Genomic DNA, 15,032 nt, shown 5'->3' on the forward strand with positions numbered 1-15,032 from the left:
AGTGCATCTACATATTTTAAGGGGGTGAGAAGGATTACTTTATCCTATCCTAGGTATTCCTTAAAGAGGTGGGGTTTCAGGTGTCTCCGGAAGGTGGTGATTGACTCCGCTGTCCTGGCGTCGTGAGGGAGTTTGTTCCACCATTGGGGAGCCAGAGCAGCGAACAGTTTTGACTGGGCTGAGCGGGAGCTGTACTTCCTCAATGGTAGGGAGGCGAGCAGGCCAGAGGTGGATGAACGCAGTGCCCTTGTTTGGGTGTAGGGCCTGATCAGAGCCTGGAGGTACTGAGGTGCCGTTCCCCTCAAAGCTCCGTAGGCAAGCACCATGGTCTTGTAGCGGATGCGAGCTTCAACTGGAAGCCAGTGGAGAGAACGGAGGAGCGGGGTGACGTGAGAGAACTTGGGAAGGTTGAACACCAGACGGGCTGCGGCGTTCTGGATGAGTTGAAGGGGTTTAATGGCACAGGCAGGGAGCCCAGCCAACAGCGAGTTGCAGTAATCCAGACGGGAGATGACAAGTGCCTGGATTAGGACCTGCGCCGCTTCCTGTGTGAGGCAGGGTCGTACTCTGCGGATGTTGTAGAGCATGAACCTACAGGAACGGGCCACCGCCTTGATGTTGGTTGAGAACGACAGGGTGTTGTCCAGGATCACGCCAAGGTTCTTGGCGCTCTGGGAGGAGGACACAATGGAGTTGTCAACCGTGATGGCGAGATCATGGAACGGGCAGTCCTTCCCCGGGAGGAAGAGCAGCTCCGTCTTGCCGAGGTTCAGCTTGAGGTGGTGATCCGTCATCCACACTGATATGTCTGCCAGACATGCAGAGATGCGATTCGCCACCTGGTCATCAGAAGGGGGAAAGGAGAAGATTAATTGTGTGTCGTCTGCATAGCAATGATAAGAGAGACCATGTGAGGTTATGACAGAGCCAAGTGACTTGGTGTATAGCGAGAATAGGAGAGGGCCAAGAACAGGGCCCTGGGGGACACCAGTGGTGAGAGCGCGTGGTGAGGAGACAGATTCTCGCCACGCCACCTGGTAGGAGCGACCTGTCAGGTAGGACGCAATCCAAGCGTGGGCCGCGCCGGAGATGCCCAACTCGGAGAGGGTGGAGAGGAGGATCTGATGGTTCACAGTATCGAAGGCAGCCGATAGATCTAGAAGGATGAGAGCAGAGGAGAGAGAGTTAGCTTTAGCAGTGCGGAGCGCCTCCGTGATACAGAGGAGAGCAGTCTCAGTTGAATGACTAGTCTTGAAACCTGACTGATTTGGATCAAGAAGGTCATTCAGAGAGAGATAGCGGGAGAGCTGGCCAAGGACGGCACGTTCAAGAGTTTTGGAGAGAAAAGAAAGAAGGGATACTGGTCTGTAATTGTTGACATCGGAGGGATCGAGTGTAGGTTTTTTCAGAAGGGTGTAACTCTCGCTCTCTTGAAGCGAGAGTTGCTGATGTAGCTGGGTTCTATGTGAGGTTGAGGGATATGTTAGAAACGTACTGGGGAGAAGGATTAATAGGCGGGGTTGATTGGAGGTGTTTGGTATTGTTTGGAGTGGGTCAGCATGTGAAGGGGGTGAATATTGTATTGAATTTTTTGCTGTCACATGCAAGCTTTGCAGTATATATAAGGAGGAACTTGGCAAGGTTTGAGGGAAAGAGGGTGACAGTGTGGAAGGTGTTTGATGGTTTGGTAAGGAAGGATGTAGGATTGATGTATAGGTCTAAGCAGGAGGATTTTGAGAGGGTGTTTATGAAGGATTGTGGATTTATTGCTGTGGGGGAGGATGGTGGTTTGGTGTATGGGTTTTGATGTGTAACATTTTTGGAGATATCAGTACAAATTTGAAAGAATTGTTTTGAGAATGTCTTAGTTTCTACTTGATAAGGAGGTGCGTTGAAATTCTCTATTCTTGTGGAATGTGGTTTAGCAAAGTATTGTATGCAATGGTAGTATAATTTGAGTTTTGGTATTTGAATTTCTCTATTTTTGATTTGATAGGGGGTGAAATGTTTGCCTGCCAATGTCAAGTATTGTGTTGATTAAAATGGATTGTGTATATTTAATTTGTATATAATGTAAAATAATAATTTTTATAATAAAAAAATAAAAAAATAAAAAAGTACGCCTGATCTCATCTGATCTCGGAAGCTAAGCAGGTTCGGGCCTGGTTAGTACTTGGATGGGAGACCGCCTGGGAATACCAGGTGCTGTAAGCTTTTTGTCAACCCTTTGTCCGTTTCTTCCCACAAGGCTGAAATATGTGCCGTCGCTTTGAAATAAGTAAGCAAGGTTAGTTTGTATTTCATCCAACAATCTGTGCTACAAATTATGGCTACATTATATGCAAGTTCTTGCACTTTTTGAGTGACACAAAGATGCTTATCGACATGGTGAAAATGCAACAGCTGTTAATCACACTCACTTGGACTTTATATAGTGCACCAAGAGATAGTTTCTCGCTTACGACCACACCGGCCTGAGTACGCCTGATCTCGTCTGATCTCGGAAGCTAAGCAGGTTCGGGCCTGGTTAGTACTTGGATTGGAGACCGCCTGGGAATACCAGGTGCTGTAAGCTTTTTGTCAACCCTTTGTCCGTTTCTTCCCACAAGGCTGAAATATGTGCCGTCGCTTTGAAATAAGGTTAGTTTGTATTTCATCCAACAATCTGTGCTACAAATTATGGCTACATTATATGCAAGTTCTTGCACTTTTTGAGTGACACAAAGATGCTTATTGACATGGTGAAAATGCAACAGCTGTTAATCACACTCACTTGGACTTTATATAGTGCACCAAGAGATAGCTTCTCGCTTACGACCACACTGGCCTGAGTACGCAATTCCTGATTGGAGAAGTGACGACAGGTGCGAGTGTTTGAGCTGTGAGTGAGTGTTTGCTCGAGAGCTATTTTTGTTAATTAATTGGTTTTTGCAATATAATTTATTATTTTCTTCAGTTGAATAGTTTAAAGTTTGGTTATTCTTCCCCCTTGCAGTTTTTCTGCTTGGGGAGAGGTTTTTTTGGATTCATTTTTTACTATGACGGACAACAAGGAAAAGACAAACGGAATGGACAAAGACAACGAAAAGGCGCAACGGAAGAAAAATGAAGATAACGAAGGAGTGAAATATGGAAAAGAATACACGGTGGCAATTGTGTTGGAAGGAGAAGACAAAGTGACGACAATGGAACTACTAAGAGCAATTAAGGAGGTGTGTGGAGAGGTGGTGGGATGCCGAATGAAAGGAGAAAAGAAGTACGAAATTACGATGAGAAATGAAAGAGGAAAAGAACGGTTAATGGATGGATTGCGAATAAAGGACACAAGGATTCTGGCGAGAGATATTAATGTGAAGGAGTTGGTGGTGTCTTTTATGCATCTCCCAGTATACGTAGAAGATGGTGTGATAGTGGGCAAGCTGAGAAGCTGGGGAGTGGAGGCCGTCTCGGAGATAAGGAGGAGAGTTTGGCCAGGAACGGAGGTGGTTGACGGGACACGTTTCTGCAAGGTCAAGTTCACAAAAAAAGTGACATCATTACCTTATTCTACAAGAATTGAGACGTTGGAGGGAGCAGAATATTTCAGGGTCATTCATGACAAACAGGTCAGAGTGTGTCGTATGTGTATTCAACCCGGGCACATAGTTAAAGACTGCCCGGAATTTAGGTGTTTTAAGTGTGGCAATCATGGACACTATGCGAGAGAATGTGATGGAGAGAAGGAAAGGAATTTTTGTGGTGGATGCAGAAAGAGAGTGGCGGAGTGCAACTGTGGAGAGGATAGGGCTGAAGAGGGGAGTCAAACAATATTCGAGGAAGCAGTGATATTGTTGCAAGAAGGAGAAGAAGATGGAGGAGAGGACGTGGTGGAAGGTGGAGAGACGGAGGAAGGAAGAAGGAAGAAGGACCAGAAGATAAATGAAATTGGGAGGAGTATGGACTCAGAAATAAGAAGAGGGAGTTTTCAGGAGGAGGGGGGGAGTGGACTGGGGGGAAGCACGGGGGACTCACAGGTTTTGGGGGAAAGCACAGCACTAACAAGTAGCTCGGGGGGTGAAGAAATGGAGGGGGTTATGGAGTTGATGACAATACCAGAGACAGCGATGAGCACGGGGAGCACAACGACTATACCAGAAGTGGAGATGAATACGGGGAGCACAACGGAGGTGGATGCCAAGAGTGGAAGTTGGCTGGATAACATGGACTTGGAGGAGATATCGGACACGGATGATGGGGCAAAGATGGAAAGAACGAGGGAAGGATACAGGAAGAGGAAAGCGGTGGGAAGAGGGGGAGAGAAAGGGTGGAAGAAGAAAGAAACTGGATAACAGGTAGAGGATAATGAAATTATATTTTATTATTTTATTATTTATTAGAATGGTCAATATAATGTCAATAAATGCAAATGGTTTGAGAACAATGGGAAAATTAAATAGAATAGTCCAAATGAAGAATTCAGATATTTTATGTATTCAAGAAACCCACTGGGATAATGTTTGTGTTTTAGAAGTAAAAAAAATATGGAGGGATTTTATTTATGTAAACAATGGCAGAGGGAATTCAAGTGGGGTTGCAAATTTATTAAGGAAGGATGTAGTAGAAAATGTGAAGAAGATATATAATGATAATAATGGGAGGATTTTAATTTTGGATTTTGAATATATGAATAGGGTTTTTAGGATTATAAATATTTATGCGCCGAATAATGAGATAGAGCGAAGGAATTTATTTTTAGAATTAGGGAAATGGTGCAAGGGTAACTGTATTTTAGTTGGGGATTTTAATGTTAAAATGAATAGATTAGATATGTCAAGGGGAGCTATTTTTAGAAGTGACGTATCGAGGGGGGGTTTTAAGGAAGATTATGTGTGAAAACAGTCTGATTGATATATGGAGAGATGAGAACCCGAACAAGAGAGGATTTTCTAGAAGGCAGGTGGTTTTAGGGGAGTTGAAACAGACACAGATAGATCTGGTTTTAGTAAATGAAGGGTTAAGGAATTTTATGAAGGATATTAATTATATTTTTACAACTTTTAGTGATCATGCTGGGTTAACATTTTCGGTGGGGTTAGATAAAGAAAGGAAAGGGGGGGGGGAATATGGTGCATGAATGCAGGGTATCTAGGTGATGAAGAATATGGAATACTGTCATGTTTGTCATTTATTATCATGTCTTGTCCCTGTGCTCCCCATTCTATTCGTTTCCCTCTGCTGGTCTTATTAGGTTCTTTCCCTCTTTCTATCCCTCTCTCTCCCCCTCCCTCTCTCACTCTCTCGCTCTCTCTTCTCTCTATCGTTCCGTTCCTGCTCCCAGCTGTTCCTATTCCCCTAATCATCATTTAGTCTTCCCACACCTGTTCCCGATCCTTTCCCCTGATTGGAGTCCCTATTTATTCCTTTGTGTTCCGTTCCTGTCCCGTCGGTTCCTTGTTTAGTATTCACCGTGCTGTGATTGTGTTTCGCCCTGTCCTGTCGTGTTTTTTGCCTTCATCAGATGCTGCGTGTGAGCAGGTGTCTCTGTCAACTACGGCCTGCGCCTACCCGAAGCGACCTGCAGTCTGTGGCCGCTTCTCTTGTTATTCCCCTCTACAGACTAGAGGATTTCTGTTATTCCCTGTTTGGACTTGAATAAACTCTGTTTCTGTTAAGTCGCTTTTGGGTCCTCTATCACCTGCATGACAGAAGGAACCGACCAAGGAATGGACCCAGCGACTTCAGACGCTCGTTACACTGCCGTCGAGATCCAAGGAGCCATGCTCGGCAGACACGAGCAGGAATTGTCTGCTGCTCGCCATGCCGTGGAGAACCTGGCCGCTCAGGTTTCCGACCTCTCTGGACAGTTCCAGAGTCTACGTCTCGTGCCACCTGTTACTTCCTGGCCTGCCGAGCCTCCAGAACCTAGGGTTAATAACCCACCTTGCTACTCCGGGCAGCCCACTGAGTGCCGCTCCTTTCTCACGCAGTGTGAGATTGTGTTCTCTCTCCAACCCAACACATACTCTAGAGAGAGAGCTCGGGTTGCTTACGTCATTTCACTCCTTACTGGCCGGGCTCGAGAATGGGGCACAGCTATCTGGGAGGCAAGGGCTGATTGCTCTAACAAGTTCCAGAACTTTAAAGAGGAGATGATTCGGGTTTTTGACCGTTCAGTTTTTGGTAGGGAGGCTTCTAGGGCCCTGGCTTCCTTATGCCAAGGTGAACGGTCCATAACGGATTATTCTATTGAGTTTCGCACTCTTGCTGCCTCTAGTGAGTGGAACGAGCCGGCGCTGCTCGCTCGTTTTCTGGAGGGACTCCACGCAGTGGTTAAGGATGAGATTCTCTCCCGGGAGGTTCCATCAGATGTGGACTCTTTGATTGCTCTCGCCATCCGCATAGAACGACGGGTAGATCTTCGTCACCGGGCTCGTGGAAGAGAGCTCGCATCAACGGTGTTTCCCTGCTCCGCATCGCAACCATCTCCCTCCTCTGGCTTTGAGACTGAGCCCATGCAGCTGGGAGGGATTCGCATCTCGACTAAGGAGAGGGAACGGAGGATCACCAACCGCCTGTGCCTCTATTGCGGAGTTGCTGGACATTTTGTTAATTCATGTCCAGTAAGAGGCCAGAGCCCATCAGTAAGCGGAGGGCTACTGGTGAGCGCTACTACTCAGGTCCCTTCATCTAGATCTTGTACTACTATGTCGGTCCATCTACGCTGGACCGGTTCGGGTGCTACATGCAGTGCCTTGATTGACTCTGGGGCTGAGGGTTGTTTCATGGACGAAGCATGGGTTCGGAAACATAACATTCCTTTCAGACCGTTAGACAAGCCTACGCCCATGTTTGCCTTAGATGGTAGTCATCTTCCCAGTATCAAATTTGAGACACTACCTTTAACTCTCACAGTATCTGGTAACCACAGTGAGACTATTTCTTTTTTGATTTTCCGTTCACCGTTTACACCTGTTGTTTTGGGTCATCCCTGGCTAGTATGTCATAATCCTTCTATTAATTGGTCTAGTAATTCTATCCTATCCTGGAACGTTTCTTGTCATGTGAAGTGTTTAATGTCTGCCATCCCTCCCGTTTCTTCTGTCCCTACTTCTCAGGAGGAACCTGGCGATTTGACAGGAGTGCCGGAGGAATATCATGATCTGCGCACGGTCTTCAGTCGGTCCCGAGCCAACTCCCTTCCTCCTCACCGGTCGTATGATTGTAGTATTGATCTCCTTCCGGGGACCACTCCTCCTCGAGGTAGACTATACTCTCTGTCGGCTCCCGAACGTAAGGCTCTCGAGGATTATTTGTCTGTGTCTCTTGACGCCGGTACCATAGTGCCTTCTTCTTCTCCGGCCGGGGCGGGGTTCTTTTTGTTAAGAAGAAGGACGGTACTCTGCGCCCCTGCGTGGATTATCGAGGGCTGAATGACATAACGGTTAAGAATCGTTATCCGCTTCCCCTTATGTCATCAGCCTTCGAGATTCTGCAGGGAGCCAGGTACTTTACTAAGTTGGACCTTCGTAACGCTTACCATCTCGTGCGCATCAGAGAGGGGGACGAGTGGAAAACGGCGTTTAACACTCCGTTAGGGCATTTTGAGTACCGGGTTCTGCCGTTCGGTCTCGCCAATGCGCCAGCTGTTTTTCAGGCATTAGTTAATGATGTTCTGAGAGACATGCTGAACATCTTTGTTTTTGTCTATCTTGACGATATCCTGATTTTTTCTCCGTCACTCGAGATTCATGTTCAGCACGTTCGACGTGTTCTACAGCGCCTTTTAGAGAATTGTCTCTACGTAAAGGCTGAGAAGTGCTCTTTTCATGTCTCCTCCGTTACTTTTCTCGGTTCCGTTATTTCCGCTGAAGGCATTCAGATGGATTCCGCTAAGGTCCAAGCTGTCAGTGATTGGCCCGTTCCAAGGTCACGTGTCGAGTTGCAGCGCTTTTTAGGTTTCGCTAATTTCTATCGGCGTTTCATTCGTAATTTCGGTCAAGTTGCTGCCCCTCTCACAGCTCTTACTTCTGTCAAGACGTGTTTTAAGTGGTCCGGTTCCGCCCAGGGAGCTTTTGATCTTCTTAAAGAACGTTTTACGTCCGCTCCTATCCTCGTTACTCCTGACGTCACTAGACAATTCATTGTCGAGGTTGACGCTTCAGAGGTAGGCGTGGGAGCCATTCTATCCCAGCGCTTCCAGTCTGACGATAAGGTTCATCCTTGCGCTTATTTTTCTCATCGCCTGTCGCCATCTGAGCGCAACTATGATGTGGGTAACCGTGAACTGCTCGCCATCCGCTTAGCCCTAGGCGAATGGCGACAGTGGTTGGAGGGGGCGACCGTTCCTTTTGTCGTTTGGACAGACCATAAGAACCTTGAGTACATCCGTTCTGCCAAACGACTTAATGCCCGTCAAGCTCGTTGGGCGTTGTTTTTCGCTCGTTTCGAGTTTGTGATTTCTTACCGTCCGGGTAGCAAGAACACCAAGCCTGATGCCTTATCCCGTCTGTTTAGTTCTTCTGTGGCTTCTACTGATCCCGAGGGGATTCTTCCTTATGGGCGTGTTGTCGGGTTAACAGTCTGGGGAATTGAAAGACAGGTTAAGCAAGCACTCACGCACACTGCGTCGCCGCGCGCTTGTCCTAGTAACCTCCTTTTCGTTCCTGTTTCCACTCGTCTGGCTGTTCTTCAGTGGGCTCACTCTGCCAAGTTAGCTGGTCATCCCGGTGTTCGAGGCACTCTTGCGTCTATTCGCCAGCGCTTTTGGTGGCCGACTCAGGAGCGTGACACGCGCCGTTTCGTGGCTGCTTGTTCGGACTGCGCGCAGACTAAGTCGGGTAACTCTCCTCCTGCCGGTCGTCTCAGACCGCTCCCCATTCCTTCTCGACCATGGTCTCACATCGCCTTAGACTTCATTACCGGTCTGCCTTTGTCTGCGGGGAAGACTGTGATTCTTACGGTTGTTGATAGGTTCTCTAAGGCGGCACATTTCATTCCCCTCGCTAAACTTCCTTCCGCTAAGGAGACGGCACAAATCATTATTGAGAATGTATTCAGAATTCATGGCCTCCCGTTAGACGCCGTTTCAGACAGAGGCCCGCAATTCACGTCACAGTTTTGGAGGGAGTTCTGTCGTTTGATTGGTGCGTCCGTCAGTCTCTCTTCCGGGTTTCATCCCCAGTCTAACGGTCAAGCAGAGAGGGCCAATCAGACGATTGGTCGCATACTACGCAGCCTTTCAGAAACCCTGCGTCTTGGGCAGAACAGCTCCCCTGGGCAGAATACGCTCACAATTCGCTTCCTTCGTCTGCTACCGGGTTATCTCCGTTTCAGAGTAGTCTGGGTTACCAGCCTCCTCTGTTCTCATCCCAGCTTGCCGAGTCCAGCGTTCCCTCCGCTCAAGCGTTTGTCCAACGTTGTGAGCGCACCTGGAGGAGGGTGAGGTCTGCACTTTGCCGTTACAGGGCACAGACGGTGAGAGCCGCCAATAAACGCAGGATTAAGAGTCCAAGGTATTGTTGCGGCCAGAGAGTGTGGCTTTCCACTCGCAACCTTCCTCTTACGACAGCTTCTCGTAAGTTGACTCCGCGGTTCATTGGTCCGTTCCGTGTCTCCCAGGTCGTCAATCCTGTCGCTGTGCGACTGCTTCTTCCGCGACATCTTCGTCGCGTCCATCCTGTCTTCCATGTCTCCTGTGTTAAGCCCTTTCTTCGCACCCCCGTTCGTCTTCCCTCCCCCCTCCCGTCCTTGTCGAGAGCGCACCTATTTACAAGGTACATAAGATCATGGACATGCGTTCTCGGGGACGGGGTCACCAATACTTAGTGGATTGGGAGGGTTACGGTGCTGAGGAGAGGAGTTGGGTTCCGTCTCGGGACGTGCTGGACCGTTCACTCATCGATGATTTCCTCCGTTGCCGCCAGGATTCCTCCTCGAGTGCGCCAGGAGGCGCTCGGTGAGTGGGGGGTACTGTCATGTTTGTCATTTATTATCATGTCTTGTCCCTGTGCTCCCCATTCTATTCGTTTCCCTCTGCTGGTCTTATTAGGTTCTTTCCCTCTTTCTATCCCTCTCTCTCCCCTCCCTCTCTCACTCTCTCGCTCTCTCTTCTCTCTATCGTTCCGTTCCTGCTCCCAGCTGTTCCTATTCCCCTAATCATCATTTAGTCTTCCCACACCTGTTCCCGATCCTTTCCCCTGATTGGAGTCCCTATTTATTCCTTTGTGTTCCGTTCCTGTCCCGTCGGTTCCTTGTTTAGTATTCACCGTGCTGTGATTGTGTTTCGCCCTGTCCTGTCGTGTTTTTTGCCTTCATCAGATGCTGCGTGTGAGCAGGTGTCTCTGTCAACTACGGCCTGCGCCTACCCGAAGCGACCTGCAGTCTGTGGCCGCTTCTCTTGTTATTCCCCTCTACAGACTAGAGGATTTCTGTTATTCCCTGTTTGGACTTGAATAAACTCTGTTTCTGTTAAGTCGCTTTTGGGTCCTCTATCACCTGCATGACAGAATACAGCTTAAATCTTTGATAGAACATGAAATGGAGGATGAGCAAAAAGGGAATGATAAGTGCCAGTGGTGGGAAAATGTAAAGAAAAAAATTAAAGGTTTTAGTATTAGATATGCAAGGAAGAAGAGGAGTAGGATGACAAGAGAAGAACATTTGTTAAGAGAAAAATTGAATGAAGAAATGAGGAAATGTGATATTAATCCTATTTATAATATTGAAAGGTTTTTAGATTTAAAGGCACAATTGAGCAAATGTGAAATAGATAAGTGTAAGGGGGCATCTATTAGAAGTAGGGCAAAGTATGTGTTGGAAGGGGAGAAATGCACGTCTTTTTTTCTCGGTTTAGAGAAAACTAAACAGACGAAATCATATATTAGTGAGATAGAAAATGTAAAGGGTGAAGTTGTAAATGATTATGTTGAGATATTAGAAACCGTACAGAATTTTTACAAGGATTTATTTAAGAAAGGGGAGGTGGATGAGGGGTGTGTAAAGGAGATTTTAGGTAGTGTGGATGTACAAATTGGTGTTGAGGATAAGCAAAGATGTGATAGGAAGATAACAGTGGATGAAGTGAAAGATGCAATTAAGGGTTTACAAATAAATAAAAGTCCTGGAGTAGATGGACTAATTGCAGAGTTTTATAAAATGTATGAAAGTTTTTTAGCACCGATTTTAATGGAAGTGTATCAATATATGGAAGATAATAATACTGTTTCAGACTCCATGGTGACAGGGCTGATATCGATTTTATATAAAAATAAGGGGAGCAAATTAAAATTGGAGAATTATAGGCCAATTAGTTTATTAAACTCAGATTATAAGATTTTAGCTAAGATATTGGCAAATAGGATGAAGATGGTTTTAAATGATATTATAGCACCTACACAAAATTATAGTGTGCCTGGAAGAGATATAGCTGATACTATTATTACACTTAGAGATGTGATAAATAAAATGAATAGTGATAAGAGAGGGGGAATTGTTTTAAGTATAGATTTTAATAAAGCTTTTGACAGGGTGGAACATGATTTTATGTTTAGGGTACTGGAAAAATATGGGTTTGGAAACAGAATAATAGGATGGATAAAGTTATTATATAGAAAGGCAAAAAGTAGGGTAAAATGTAATGGGGTTTTAACAGATTCTTTTATTCTTGAGAGATCGGTGAGGCAGGGGTGCCCTTTATCAGCATTATTGTATGTTTTATCGGTAGAACCCTTAGCGGCATACCTTAAAAAAGATAATTTTATAAATTGTGTAGAGACTCCGCAAGGAGGTTTTAGTTTAATTCATCAATATGCAGACAATACCACAGTAATAGTTAGAGATGAGGGAAGTGTTAAAAGGGTGATGGAGTGTTTTAAAGTATATGAGCAAGCCTCAGGAGCAAAAGTGAATATGGAGAAGTCAGTAATAATGTATGTTGGGAAGATTAATGAGGGGATTTTTCCTTTTAAAATGGTAAATGATTATTTTAAGGTGTTAGGTGTGTTTTTAGGGGTGAAGGAACAGGAAGCTAGGGATCTGACATGGAGTGGTGTGATAAATAAAGTTAGAAAGGTGGTAAATATGTGGAGGGGGAGGTCTTTAAAATTAAAAGGGAAAGTAATAGTTGTAAATTCCTTGCTGATGTCAATTTTTATTCATGTCATGAATGTTTTAGACGTACCAGAATGGGTTTTATCGGAAATAAATAAGATTTTAGTTGATTTTTTATGGGATGGGAAAGGTGCGAAAATTTCTTTTAAAACTTTGATTGCAGGTTATGAGGAGGGAGGTTTGAAGTTGGTGGATTTAAATGTGAGGAAAAAAGCAATTAGAGTCCAAATGGTACGTAAATATTTATATGGTGAATTAGATTATGGATGGAAAATATTTTTTAAGGAGTATTTGCAGGAGGTTGGGAGGATGGGAGACAATGGCTTATTGATGTGTATGAAAAAGGAAATGTTAAGTAATATACCTTTGTTTTATAGAGAAGTGTTTGAGGCTTGGGGGGAGTTTTTACCAAATATTTATTATGAGTGTACCATTTTAGACAATATTTTAAATCAGCCAATTTTTTTAAATCCCAAGATACAGTATAATAATAAAATGTTGTATTGTAAATATTTTATGAGGGCTGGGATGAGACAGATTGGGGACATTTTATATGAGGTCATTCCGGGGTTCCTTCCATGTCAGGCAATATTTGATAATGTGGATGAAGAAAATGATGAAATAGGTAGAACTACTGTGGAGAACATGTATAAGAGAATATTAGGATGTCTTCCTGGGGAGTGGTGTGTTTTAATAAATAAAGAGGTGGCTACAAGAGCTAAGGGTTTACCGGTTTTATATTATGAAAGTAATGGGAAGAAGTATGATTTGTCAGGTTTGAAAGTTAAAAAGGTTTATGAAAAATGTATTTTAAGAGAGATAAAAACTCCTGCTTCGGAAAAAGTGTGGTCTAGGGTGTTTGTAAATATAGATGTGAAATCAATATGGAAGAATGTAAATGTAAAATATAATTCTATAGAATGTGAAGACAATGATTTTAAATTGAAACATAATAGGATTTTTACGAACGTGGTTTTACATCAAATAAATAGAGATGTTAAAAGAGAATGTGATATTTGTGGTACGGGGGTGGAAAATTTTATGCACTTTTTTGTTGAATGTAGTAGATTAGAAGAGTTTCATAAGTTTTTAAAGGGGATTTTAGTAAAACATTGGGGAGAAGAGTTTGTTGCTGGGGTTGAGTGGAGGAGGTTGTTTCTTTTTGTTTTAACTGGGAAAAGCAAAGTTTTTAATTTTCATTTGATGAATTTTGTTCTTAGTCATGCCAGATACGCTATAAGACTAAGAAGGAATTTGGGACATTATGAAGGGAAAATTGTGAGTGTGGAGGTTTTATTTAGAAGTATTCTAGAGAAAGATATAGAAGTAATATATAAATATGGTGGATGTAATTTTGAAAAATTGTTCGTGTGGGGGAGCACTTTTATTGAAATTGAGTCGAATGGAAAACTTGGTTTTAATTATGAATTGGTTTTGGTGGATGATTGGGGTTTTAATAGGTTTTCTTTTCTTTTCTTTTTTGATTTTGTAAAAGGACGAATTGTTCATCCTTTTTATAATTGATTGAATGTTGGAAATATTATGTGTTTTTTTCATAATAAAAGATTTTAAAAAAGTACGCCTGATCTCGTCTGATCTCGGAAGCTAAGCAGGTTCGGGCCTGGTTAGTACTTGGATGGGAGACCGCCTGGGAATACCAGGTGCTGTAAGCTTTTTGTCAACCCTTTGTCCGTTTCTTCCCACAAGGCTGAAATATGTGCCGTCGCTTTGAAATAAGTAAGCAAGGTTAGTTTGTATTTCATCCAACAATCTGTGCTACAAATTATGGCTACATTATATGCAAGTTCTTACACTTTTTGAGTGACACAAAGATCCTTATCGACATGGTGAAAATGCAACAGCTGTTAATCACACTCACTTGGACTTTATATAGTGCACCAAGAGATAGTTTCTCACTTACGACCACACCGGCCTGAGTACGCCTGATCTCGTCTGATCTTGGAAGCTAAGCAGGTTCGGGCCTGGTTAGTACTTGGATGGGAGACTGCCTGGGAATACCAGGTGCTGTAAGCTTTTTGTCAACCCTTTGTCCGTTTCTTCCCACAAGGCTGAAATATGTGCCGTCGCTTTGAAATAAGTAAGCAAGGTTAGTTTGTATTTCATCCAACAATCTGTGCTACAAATTATGGCTACATTATATGCAAGTTCTTCCACTTTTTGAGTGACACAAAGATGCTTATCAACATGGTGAAAATGCAACAGCTGTTAATCACACTCACTTGGACTTTATATAGTGCACCAAGAGATAGTTTCTCGCTTACGACCACACCGGCCTGAGTACGCCCCTTTTTGGAAGTTTCAGGAAGTGAGTGAGCAGCAGGTGTTTGAATTGTTTGGTGAGAAAAAAAGTTGTTTTTGGTTTTTGTTGAATCATATACTTTAAGTGAAGGAGTTTGTGTTGGGAGTGTAGTTCATTGTAAATAGTTGCGTTTTAATCCCCCAACGGCGTGAGCTGTTTGGGGGATTCTACGTAAAATAACCGGATGGATTCAATGGCTTCGACATCAAGAATAACAACAACAACGAGAATGGACAACGGAGAAAAAAGAGCGTCGAATGAAGAGTTGAGGAGAAGAAAATATGAGAAAGTACTGACGGTGAACGTGGAAGTTATTGGTGAAGAAAAAATAACAACGATGGAATTGCTGAGAGGAATCAAAGAAGTATGCGTAACGATTTTGGGATGTAGAACGAAAGACAGAAATAAGTACGAAATAACCATGTCACATGAGAGGGGTAAAGAAAAACTAATAGACGGGCTAAAAATAAAGAGCTGTCAAGTCATGGCGAAAGAACTGGGGAACGATGAACTTGTGGTGTCCTTTTTGAACTTGCCGGCATATATTACGGACGAGGAAATATATGAGAAATTAGATGGATGGAAAGTGAATGCGACAACAGCAATCAAGAGGAGGATGTGGCCA

General features: G+C 44.1%; 1 non-coding gene and 1 pseudogene across 1 annotated transcript; both read left to right on the forward strand.

Annotated features, from left to right (window-relative positions):
* The first annotated feature begins 2,456 nt into the window (after window positions 1-2,456).
* On the forward strand, window positions 2,457-2,575 carry LOC124029496. The gene has a single exon (XR_006837785.1). It is a non-coding gene; the product is annotated as a 5S ribosomal RNA (ribosomal RNA).
* An 11,427-nt stretch (window positions 2,576-14,002) lies between these two features.
* Window positions 14,003-14,121, forward strand: LOC124029497 (annotated as a pseudogene).
* The last annotated feature ends 911 nt before the right edge of the window (window positions 14,122-15,032 follow it).

Source organism: Oncorhynchus gorbuscha, unplaced genomic scaffold, assembly GCF_021184085.1.
Source record: "Oncorhynchus gorbuscha isolate QuinsamMale2020 ecotype Even-year unplaced genomic scaffold, OgorEven_v1.0 Un_scaffold_6578, whole genome shotgun sequence".
Lineage (NCBI taxonomy): Eukaryota > Metazoa > Chordata > Actinopteri > Salmoniformes > Salmonidae > Oncorhynchus > Oncorhynchus gorbuscha.